At 39.5% G+C, this 12,207-nt stretch overlaps 1 pseudogene; it reads right to left on the reverse strand.

Annotated features, from left to right (window-relative positions):
- Nucleotides 1-9,063: 9,063 nt before the first annotated feature.
- LOC132832598 (muscarinic acetylcholine receptor M2-like) lies at nt 9,064-10,463 on the reverse strand (annotated as a pseudogene).
- Between the last annotated feature and the right edge of the window lie 1,744 nt (nt 10,464-12,207).

Genomic DNA, 12,207 nt, shown 5'->3' on the forward strand with positions numbered 1-12,207 from the left:
AAAACAAACACAAGATGTTCATTTATAGGCTGGAATTACCAGGCCATGTGATGAGATGGAAGATTCGGGGGATCTTTGGGAGAGTTAATTCATCAAATGTGCCCTGGATATAGAAGACACTTTGTGCAGAGGTAAATTCAAAGAATGAGTCACATGCCAGTGAGCAGTGAGAATTGTCTGCAAGTGACTTTATCCAGTGCTGATACAATATGAGCGAAAGCACTGTCCTCTCTGCTCCGCCATTCTTGGGCAGCAAGTAAATGCCAGCATGTTTGGCGGAATGAAAGAAAGACCTCTGATCAACTTATGCTGAGATTTATGGACTAGTGAGGGATCCACTGAATCAAGAAAACGATTACAATAATCAAATGACTCTCTGCAGTTAGGTATCTAAGGGAAGAGCTGGGAATGAATTACAGTAAGGAGTATAACTTCCTCAGGTTAACATAGGAAACTTAAGAGTGCAAACCCAGAATTCAATAATAATAATAAAAAACCTTTGCAGTTTTCTCTGTTAGACTTAAAATGCGAGATTGGAAATTATAACTTGGTCAGAGGAGATATTTTTGAGATGTTGGTGAGAACAGATATTTTTATCTTCTGCATAACTGGGTTCTCCCTTTTTGTGGTCTAACCCTCTCTGCCTTTCGGTTTTTTTTCTAGTGTGCAACAAATGTGTTCTATTACTCCATTTTAATCTACATTACTACATTTTAATCTTCATGTTTAAGGACAAGTTTTAAGGCTAGAGACATTCTCAGCATCACGCCCTTCATCACCGGAAAAATAAACAAAAATCTAAGGATGTCATGTTCCCATTTTACAGAGCAGTAACAAGACCACATCTTGAATAGTTAGAACAAGAATACTTGCCTTATTTAAGAAGGGATATAAATGCGCGTGTTGGATTTTCAAAGGTGGTTTTGCACATTCATATTTGGAATACATATGTTGTCTTAAGAGGAAAGTTGGGGGTGACTGGACATCTCTTCGTTGGAGTACAGAAAAGTGGGGGGTGACTTCATCAAACTGTGTTGTGTCCTGAATATCCTGAGAGAATGAAATCCTTCAGACACGTTCCCATAAACATCATTCCTTATGGAGGGCTTATGTCCAAAACGTCGATTCTCCTGGTCCTCGGATGATGCCTGACTGCTGTGCTTTTCCAGCACCACACTCTTGACTCGTAAATATCCTTGACATGGATGAGGATAGAAAGTGACCTCTTGTGAGGCAGTCCAGAATTAGGGAAACCCAACTTTTAATCACTAAATGTCACACCTTTTGGAAAAAGATGGGAGGAATCTTCCCTTTTCAACACGATGTAAAATTAGAATATTTCATTGGAAAAACAGTGGAAATTGAGACATTGAACAAGTGCTTTTGAAGCTAACATAATTAGGTTCTTGTTAGTAAGGAATCAAATCTTATTGGGCTATGTTGGAATATAGAATTTGGAACACAAATAAGTGAGCCATTGTACTGTTCCATGGCTGAATGATCTACTTCTACTATTTCATATGTTAATGTAAGCTCCTTTGCTGTCCTTTGCTGAGATAAACCCACTTCCTAACAGAGACTGAGGGGGTGGGAATAGAATGAGTTTTATTGTCGCAATTCTCAAATGAGTGCAATGAAACATTTACAAATGTGCCACTTTCAGTGACAACTTTGGTAGCATTTAACTAAATGCAAAATATTAGGAAAAATTTTGAAATACGTGTATATATATATATATATAGCCTTTCAAGCAATACACGTTGGACCTTGCCTCTTGATGTCGCCAGGCCTTGCCTGCAAAAGTGTCCAGGACGTCACGTCCTGTCGGTGCTGAACTCAAACATATGCTGAACAACGGACACAGCTCTGCTCTGCGCGTGAAGCTCTGCTATAGACGACGACCAACTGAGCATCAAACACCAATGATGACCTATCTGCTTCCTATGTGAGCCTACTGCAGGGCTACTGTGGGCATCAGGCCACTCCATAGCGGACGGACTGCGAAATTATGAGTTCAAGCTACCAGCCTGCCGAAGCCAGGTTTTTTCGATCAGTACTGAAACTGGTGATGCTCATAAACTACCGACAAGGCTCATGTTTCCCAACAATGTCAGAAGGTGAAAGACAAGAGACAGAGATTGATGGAGAGAGAGGGACACAGGGAGAGAGAGAGCGAGAGAGGGAGAGAAGGATGTGACTGACTCAAAGTATACGGTCTCAGGCCCTTAGCACTCCCTACCACGCTAGTGTTGCGAAAAACAGATGACAGAATGAAATAGAGGCACCTTTAGTCAAGTATAATCAGAAATAACTTCAAATAACAGCAGATTGTTGACATAAGTGATTTTATTCATACATATTTATCTTCATTATTAAACAGATCTTTTCTTTCCTAAGGATTAGAAATAATAAATAAGGAGAAGAGACTGCAGTCACTCCTTTACACAATCATTTCAATGAGAGTTCAGACTTTCCCCTCCAAAATCCGCACTACTCATGTTACCTGACTGGGATCCTCCCTCACAGTCCCCACTCCACTAACACTGCTCAAGTTCTACCAATGGAAACCTCTAGTTAAACGAGGATGAATGTTACTGGAAACATGGGGCTCCCAGCACTAGTTAAGAAAATGTGACATTGATGAACATGAATGTTTCACAACACTCTTGAACTGTTCGCTGAACTTGGACTGAGTGGCACCATAAGTAAATACATGTGTACAGCAAATTAAATCCACCAGCATGTTGCCAACATTTGCAAAGATGTCGAAGGAATAATTGTAATTTTCAGGAATATTGCCTGCAATTGTAAAGTATGAGAAGTTTATAACAAATAAAAGCCAAAGGAAAATGAAACTGCCTGATATTGTGAAGAATAAAATTGCAGAGTTCCTTCTGCTCTCAATCTCTGGGTCAGTGCAGTTTTCTCCAGTACTCCTGAGTTGCTTTCGGACTCATCTAATCATGAAAATGTATCGGATGGTGAGCACATTGACAAAAGGTATTAAGGTATATGGGATCAATGGTGTGAAAATCGTATCAAACCAATCAAATGCCACCCATGCAGGATCTGTATAATAGCTTGCCTTTTCCTTACAAAATTAAGGAACACAATCAACGATGTCTCTGGGTACAACTGTTAAGTAGAATGGGATGCTTTTTAAACAAATCACAATGCATGTGATTGATAGAATCTCAAGTGCAGTTTTGCCAGTGCAATACTTTGTTTTCAACTTCTGGCAACAAATGGCTACAAATCGATCAAGTGAGAAAGTGACAACAAACCAGACAGAGCATTCAGTACATACATCAAGAAGGATAAATATGATATTATACACAGGAGTGATCTCCAGAAAAGATACTGGGAAAAAAATAGGAAATGAGTTGATCCAATAAGATCGAAGAGAAGATGACAAGTGGACCTGCTGTTGCCACAGCCATCAGGTAGTAATTTGTACAAGTGGAGAGGCCATGATAGGATGACAATTACCACTAGATTGACTGTAAGAGAGAGAAGGCCGGGGGTGGGGGGGGCGGGGGATTGCGGGGGGGGGGGGGGTAGTGGTGGGGTGGGAAAGCTTGAAAATTACTCATTGATCAGTGGTTAAAATCTTGCAAGTCAATTGACGAAATTAGAACCAAGATAAACCTAATTTATTTGTATTTAACAAGGCAAGGAAAACTATCAATCTTCTTCAGGACATGAGTTAGGCTGACAGAATCTGATTCCAACTTTTTCATGGATACAACTGTTGATCAGTCTTAGTCCTCAATCAATACAACTGCTCATGCAGGCAACAGCACATCCAATTACTTTAATATACAGTTCTACTGCTGGATAAGAGATTGCAGGTGAAGCGAGACGATCCAGTCATATTTCTCCTTGCAGGTACCAATGACATGGGTAGTCTAATAGAGAGGTTTTGCATTGCAAGTATGAGGATCTGCCACAGAACTAAAAAGAACTTTTAATGAGGCAATCCTTGATGCAAAAACTGAACTACGTAAAAAATAGCATTTGATCAAAAAGTTTAGAGTTATTGATGTGTGATTCAATGGCTGATGTGAGAATACTGATTGCTAGTTTGTGATGATTCAACACTAGTACTGGAAAAATGTGGCTGTATTGTTGAGATGGGTATCAATTGAACAGTGCTGGAGTCAGTCTTCAGGGCAAGTCACCTGAATTGTAGATACAAAGGCTGTAACTGATTTGGACAATAAGGGAGCCTATATAGATGGTTCCATAAGTTTAAGCGAGAGGATACAGTAATAGATCAAGGCAAAATTAAAATAATAGTCAGAGAATAGTAGGAAATACAATGAACGAAAACAGAAAAGTATGTTAACCGATATGGCTAAAGGTAAAAGAGACAATAAAGAAAGCTGAATTAAGAAATTTGTGCTTTGCACTTGCAGTACTTGTCATCAATTGTCAAGTTAAATGGAAATCCATAAGCATGATTCGATTGCAATTATAGAGGTGTGGCAAAAAGAAAATGAAAGCTTGGACTTGAAAATCTGTATTAGTGATATTCAGAATGACAGGATGCTGGAAAATGGTGGTGGTATAGCTCTGTTCACGAAAGATTAGCATACAGGAGTGAGAAAGTAAATTTTATTTTGGAAATTCGACGTGCTTGTGACAGGATGACAGAATAAACACGCAAGTTTTCAATTGATATATGAACCTCGTGACCCTAATTAATACTAGCACAGTTTGTATGGGACAAATTCTCAAATGCATGTGAAATATGTTTCTAGAGCTGTACATAAGGGAACCATCTTGGCAGTGATTTGTTTTAGGTTGTGTATTATGCAAAGAAAGATGGGCAACTGATAACTTTGTTACAAAATATAGTTTACAAAGGAGTGACCATAACATGAATATTGATATACTAAGTTTAAAATCAGAAACCACAGCATTAATTCTAAACAAAGTGTGCTATGACGATCAGAGGGGAGATGTGGTGATGGTGGATGAGGAAAATGCAATGGAATATCTGATGGTGGACTAGCAATAGTTAACATCTAAGGAACTAATACACAACTCACAATGAAAATACATTTCCACCATGCTCAAAAACTCAACAAGGAAAGTTTCCATCTGTGGCTAATGAAGATTGTATCAGATCAAAAACATGTCATCTCAAGTTACCAAAGATTGCCTGAGGAGTGTATTGACACTCATTCTCAAATAATAGAGTAAAATGGTACAAATGGGAAAACTAGCTAAAAAAGATTGTAAAATCCTCTATAAATTTTCATAATGGTAAAGATTAACAAAATAAATACCAACGTGGTTCCATTACAGAAGATTTTAAAATCAGGTGCAAGGAAATAGTCAAAGAACAAATCCAATAATTTGTCTCTATCTGAATGGAGGAAACGACTAAAACACTTTCCGTAATAATGCAGTGTGAAGGACTAAATTTAAAAAGTAAATTAAAGACTTCAATACAAATTCAAAAAAAATACTATTGATCCATGTATTCCAAGTAGTGTTCGATGAACTTATGTTTGCATTCTTCCATCGCAGATGCTGAATTTGAATTCAATCACAAAAGAAAATGAAGTTGTGAATAATCAGATGGTGGCGATGAAACTGTTGTCAGTTCTTGAATAAACTCATCTTGTTTATGTGTGTCATTTAGGAAAAGAAAATGCTGTCCTTACCTGGACTGGTCTACGTGTGACTCCAGATACACAGCAATGTGCTTGAATCTTAACATTCCTCGGAATCTCCAGAAATTGAAACTATTTTATTAGCATTTCTCTGCATTAGCAAACCAGTCAGCCAGTCAAATGTCCTATTCACTATTGACGCCATCTCAGAAACCACGCCCAGCTATTCCCAGATTCATCAAAAAAGTGGATTCCAGAAGTCTGGACGATCTCACAGGCAGGTAACTCATCAAGCAATCCTCACCTGCAAAAACAGAAAAACATTCCCACTATCTCAGTGGCTGTGCATAACCATACTTCAATAAATGAATGTACCGCCCAGGAGAATGAAAGTAGTAATTATGACCTGAAGTTTGTGAACAGAGTTTTGCGAGTTTTAAAGCTGCAAATTCAACAAAATATGAAATGGCATGCTTCATTTGAGCTGAAAGATTTAATAGTATCGGAGACTGAGGGTAGAGAGCGTAGAGTGAGAAGCAAAACGTTAAAGCTATTGGAAGCTAAGGATAAAGACTGAGGACGAAATAGAAGTATCCTAAAAAAATCATTTCAGTCTGCATTTGATGTCTTTCGTGGAGAGGAGACACCATTTTGTGCAGGAAATATAGTTGATCACATGGGAGAAAGAAAAAGCAGTCAATACTTCAACTGCACTGATTTCTTTTGGGACCATGGGTGGTGGGAAGGAAGGGCATGAAAGGCCAGAGGTCGCATCCCATTTGTTTGTATAGCAAGAAGGCCATTGGAAATGATAGAAGAGGCAATGGGAAACATGGAGTCAGATTGCAAGAAACACTGCTGGGATAAACAAGACGGAAGGCTATATTGGTATTACTAGATCTGGATTAGTGGGAAAAGCAGCGGAAGATCTATTTAATGCAACTGGCGAGGACAATGTAGAAAACTAAGGATGGAAAGAATGAATCTCATTAACATATGAAATGATGATACTGGTCGAAACCCATCTTGTGTTCCATAATATGGAATATTAGTTAAGACTGATGTTGTCTTTTCTATATTTTCCCCCAATCTTTTACTCTGTTTACGTTGAAAATTATTTACCCTGAGTGTTTACCCTGTAAACTTCTCCTCCCACCGCCTCGTTTTGTTGGTTATCCTACTTTGACTGTTTCCTGTGTGGGAAGAGTTAGCTATAGTCTGTTCCAACGTGGCTGCGGAGCCCATTTGCAGGCTCACATAATTTCTCCTTGTTGGGACAGACGTGAATGCCGTGATATTGTTGCCCTTTCCATCTTTTGCTGCCAGTGTTCTTCACGGTTGGAATACAACTTCTTGCATTTGCGACCTAGATGGTACTCTCTTGCACAATTTCCCCGTCCCAACAGAATCCAGAATAAAGTGCCTCCAGCTGCAAAATCCCTTTCATATCCCTCTTTACCCTATATGGTAGCAAAGTCATTTTTCCTGTCGTCCAATGTTGCTGAACAATATTTTGCAATTGTTTCTGCTTAGTGCTTTAGAACTCCACTAAACACCCGAGACAAATGCAAGTTGTTATTGAATGTCTCCCCAAGGGGTCGATGAGGAATATAATAACGAATCTGCAACATAATTCGGCTCATTTTTGTTTTCTGATACTGAATTGCATTTCTCTAGTGAACCAGGTGTTGAGTCAAAGGAGAGAGAATGTCAGGTTAGCTTGAAATATGCACATCAATATTTGGGAATTTCGGATTAATTGAGAAGTTAACACTTTCACTTGGAAATTCAGCACTTCGTTGCTGTGGAAATCTCAACCATTTGACATGAAGGAAGGCCAGGGACATTTCTTGGGTCATCACTCAAATCCTTGCCAGACGTTTGGGCCACAAACCTGACCAACGTGAATGTGTGTGAGAAATTCATTGTGCCTAAGAAAGCCGATTTGAGAATAAAATCTACTCAGTGCATTGTACATTGTACTCAATTTGCACTGTTTCAATTTGGTCTTTACAGTTTGCAGGAATGTAAAAGATACCTGTGAAAGACTGAAAGATTATCCGCCGACCTGATGTTCCTGCTGCAGATCTGAGGGATGGCACTGACCCGAGTTGTACAGAAAATGAGTGGTGGATGGAGAGTGAGGAAAAGAAGCTCTCCAACCAAGCAGATGTGGGTGGAAAAGACCGAAGTAGTCAAATCCCACCTGTTGAAAATCCGCAAAGACAGTGGGCTCCAATTATCCAGTGTACAATGAAGCCAAAGTAATATTCATATTAATTATGTTTCAATGCTGACATAGATCTTAAACACATGAAATGCATATGTTTGTTGCTTTGGTATCAGCCTGGATACACGACAGTGAGTTCCTGGGTCTTTAAATGAAACATCTGTGGCTTAAAAGCAGGAATCGTTTTCTTTATTTTCGCAACAATGAATAAGCTAGTATCTAATAAACTAAATGGACCTGATAAGACCCAATAAAAGAGGTCAGGTGCACTGGAAACACGATAGGCATTTTATTATTTAAATAAATATGTTACATTAATTTACACTGTTATTCATTTAACGGTGAGATATGCTATTTATTTTTAATAATTTGGAAACCATGGACACCGACCTTGAGTCTTCCACATTGGTGCACGGTGGCACAGTGGTTAGCACCGCTGCCTCATAGCGCCACTCACCTCCGTTCAATTCCCGCCTCAGGCGACTAACTGCATGGAGATTGCACATTCTCCCAGTGTCTGCTTGGGTTTCCACTGGGTGCTCCGGTTTTCTCCCACAGTCCGAACATGTGCAAGTTAGGTGAATTGGCCATGCTAAATTGCCCGGAAGTGCTAGGTGAAGGGGTAAATGTAGGGGAATTGGACTGGGTGCGTTGCGCTTTAGCAGGTCGGTGTGGACTTGTTGGACCAAAGGGCCTGTTTCCACACTGTAAGTAATCTAATCAAATAAAAAGGGGTTCTAATCGAGTTCGTTTGTCCATAACCCCATATCAATAACACTTGTCTAACAATGCTAAGTGCTGTCCACCCGACTGTGCTAAATTTATACGAGAAATCAGTTATTTATTATTTTTTAAAATTGGTTAATGAGGAAAATAGTGAACTTCATCTGCTTTCCTTCACCACAAAGATCAATTATTTTTCCATTAATAATGAACAATTCTCACCAACCATTCAAATTTTTTATGCAACTTTGACATTGGACAATTCATCTCCAAGTCTCGTCAGCAGACAATCCTTGATAACAGAAATTACGAATTAATTGAATAAAACTAAAGTGTGCTTCAAAAATGGCGAGTAATATGGTCTACCTGAGTCTTTTCTGACACAATAAATACACCACATGCTCGTAGTTTTAGATACATATTTGAAAGTCATCATCATCAATTCCCATGGAGCGTTCATGATATTTTGCTTGTAGCTTACTTTCTTTAACTTTTTGCACCATAGCGCTTAAACTGGCACAAGAGAAGATGTTTGAAGGTTTTCTTGAAAGTAGCATTACAGAGTGCATAACAGGTTGGATTGACAGTGCTATTGATGTAAAATATCCAATATCCGATATCCCAAACTGTGCTTGGAATACAGATGGGACAGAACGTGCTAATGAGCATCATGACATTGCATGGAGTCCAAGTGATGATAAATGCCAGGAGAATCGCCAAAATAGTCCGAGTCACTTTCATTTCTCTCGTTACATTGATCTTTCTCTTCTGAGCAGTATTATGAATTGTTACACTCGTTTTCTGGGTTTCTGCGATCTCCCTGTCCTTCCCGTTATTGCTTCGAAGATCTGCAACGATTCCAGGTGTGGTTCAATGGTCATTGCTGTTTTGTCGTTGATTAACCATCCTTGTATAGGAGACTTTGCAGTTATCCATCACAGTGCAGACATTTCCATGCTCACTGATAAACCCTACCAACTTTTTTTTGATGGACTCATAATGGAAGAAGTTGACTCACCCAAGCACACCTCATCTCTTTCATCGAAATGATCAATTATTCTTCCATGAGTTATTGTCCCTTTTGGCAATTTCACTTGTGTAAGCCTATCAGAAGCATTTGATATGTTGTTCTGATTCGATTTCAGTACCTTACCCACCTCAAAGCTAGGGGAAACTTGTTCCTTATTAGTTCCAGACTCTTTTTCATCCACCTTTATTCGACTTTTGCTAGCCCGTGATATATACACATATAAAATCACCATGATGGTGACTGGCAGATAGAAGGAAGCTATTGAAGTGCCGAAAGTTACAGCAGGATTGGAGAAGAACTGTATGAAACACTATCCTTCATTAACAGTTCTCTGCCCGACAATGAACTGCCAGAAGAGAATGGCAGGAGCCCATACAATAAATGACACCACCCAAACGGCTCCGATCATCAGGCCTGCAACCTTTGGTGTCCTCCTTACAGGGTAGCTAAGGGGTTTGGTCACACAGAAGTAGCGGTCAAAGCTGATGATAAGAAGATTCATGGAAGAGGCATTGCTGACAACGTAATCGACAGCAAGCCATAAATCGCACATCACTGGACCCAGAGGCCAGTAGCCAAGGAGACTATAAATGGTGAACAGATTCACCGTTACTCCAACGATGACATCAGCGCAGGCTAAACTGAGAATGAAGTAGTTGTTAATAGTTTGCAATTGCCTGTTTATTTTAATGGAAATAAATACAAGGACGTTTCCCACGAGGGTTACCACACTCAGAGATCCCGTTACAATCGCAATGAAGATTACTTCGCCCGTTTTGTAAGAACTCCATCTTTGAGTTTCAAGAAACTCTGTCCAGTTACTGAGAGATCCATTCGTTTCTCTTGGGTTTTCCATTATTTCACTCTAATGTACAGCACTGAGGAGGCCCAAATGGAAAACAAAAGAACATGAATATTTAGGAGGAGCAAGGCTTCAGACATGTTGGAGTTAAATGTCATCTGGCCACTTATGGATCATTTAACAGCAAGTGCATGCAAATCCAACTGCTCTTATAACACTTTTGCCAAAAGGAATCGTTTTAAATTAGGATTTTTCATCGGTCTCTTAGACCAATTAGCTGTTCATCTGTAATTAATTAATCATTAATAGTTTAATTATCTATTAATTGCTGTGTAATTGGTCATGAGTGAATATTTTCATTTTTAAAAATTCTATAATCTCACGTAAACAGTGAATAGACAGATCATTTGGTAAATGTTGAAAAATAACTCGTGTGCCAGTGTTGTCCTTTCCTCAGAAAAAAATAATGTTTCAGTCAAAGGCCGATGTGGGGCCAAGATCCACCCTTTCACATCCGAAACAATCAGAACATGCTCAGCTTGAGTCTTGTCAAGTAGCACGATTACGATCCGTCCTAGGATGCTACTCCACACATTCCTCCCAAAGAAGTCTCCGAAACTATCTTGTCATCCTCGGTTTAAAGAAATGTCATATCATGATATATATCCAACTAAGAATAAAATTGCAGAAAGCAGCTCAGAAGGGCGCGGTGATACACTGTGGCATGAATTTCCCGTCTCGCAACTTCAAGTTAGCAGAACGTTTTACCAAGTTCAATGTGTGCTGTTGTCAAATGGAATGGGCAGCTAGTTACATTGAGTTAATATCACCAGCAGGAAACCAGGAAGTGAAAAACACCAAATACTCGTGCTTTGAAATTAAATTAATTTGTAGATGGAAAATTGGGTAATAGAAGGGAAGCCAATATTTAAGATGTGGGAGGCTTTCAAAGATACATTAACAGTAGTGCAGGATAAGCATGTCCCGTTGAAGACAAAGGATAGGAAGGCCAAGATTCATGAACAGTGGATGACAGGAGAAACTGTATGATGAGCCAAGAGGAAAAGGGAAGCACACATAATGTCGAGACAGCTAAGAATAGAACGACCCTGACAGAATATCGGAAGAGTAGGACAAGTCTTAAACGAAGAATCAACCGGTCTAAAAGCCGTCATGAAATAGCTTTAGCGAGCAAAATTAAGATGAATCCCAAAGCATTTTATTTTTCTATAAAAAGCAAGTGGGTAACTAGAGAAAGGATTGGACCACTAAAGGATAACGAAGGAAGGCTGTCCTTCGAACCTGAGAGAATGGTCAATTTTCTGAATGATTACTTTGCATCAGTGTTCACTGAGGAGAGGAATATGATGAATGTTGAGATTAGAGATAGAAGTTTGATTAGTCTGGATCAAGTTGACATAAGTAGAGAAGATGTGTTGGGTAGGCTAGAGGTTATTAAGGTAGACAAATCCCCACGACCACATGGGATCTATCCCAGGTTGCTGAGGAAGGCGAGAGAGGAAATAGCCGTGGCCCTGACAAATATCTTTCTGGTGAGATGCTGGAGGACTGGAGGGTTGCTCATGTTGTCTTCCTGTACAAGAAGGGTAGTCGGGATATCCCAGTTAACTAAAGACTACTGAGCCTGACGTTGGTGGTGGGAAAGTTGCTGGAGAAGGTACTGAGGGATAGGATCTATTTAAATTTAGAAAATAATGGGATTATCAGGGATAGGCAACATGGTTTTGTGCGGGGGAGATCGTGCCTTACCAACTTGATAGAATTCTTTGAGGAAGTG

Source organism: Hemiscyllium ocellatum, chromosome 35 (genome assembly GCF_020745735.1).
Source record: "Hemiscyllium ocellatum isolate sHemOce1 chromosome 35, sHemOce1.pat.X.cur, whole genome shotgun sequence".
Classification (NCBI taxonomy): domain Eukaryota; kingdom Metazoa; phylum Chordata; class Chondrichthyes; order Orectolobiformes; family Hemiscylliidae; genus Hemiscyllium; species Hemiscyllium ocellatum.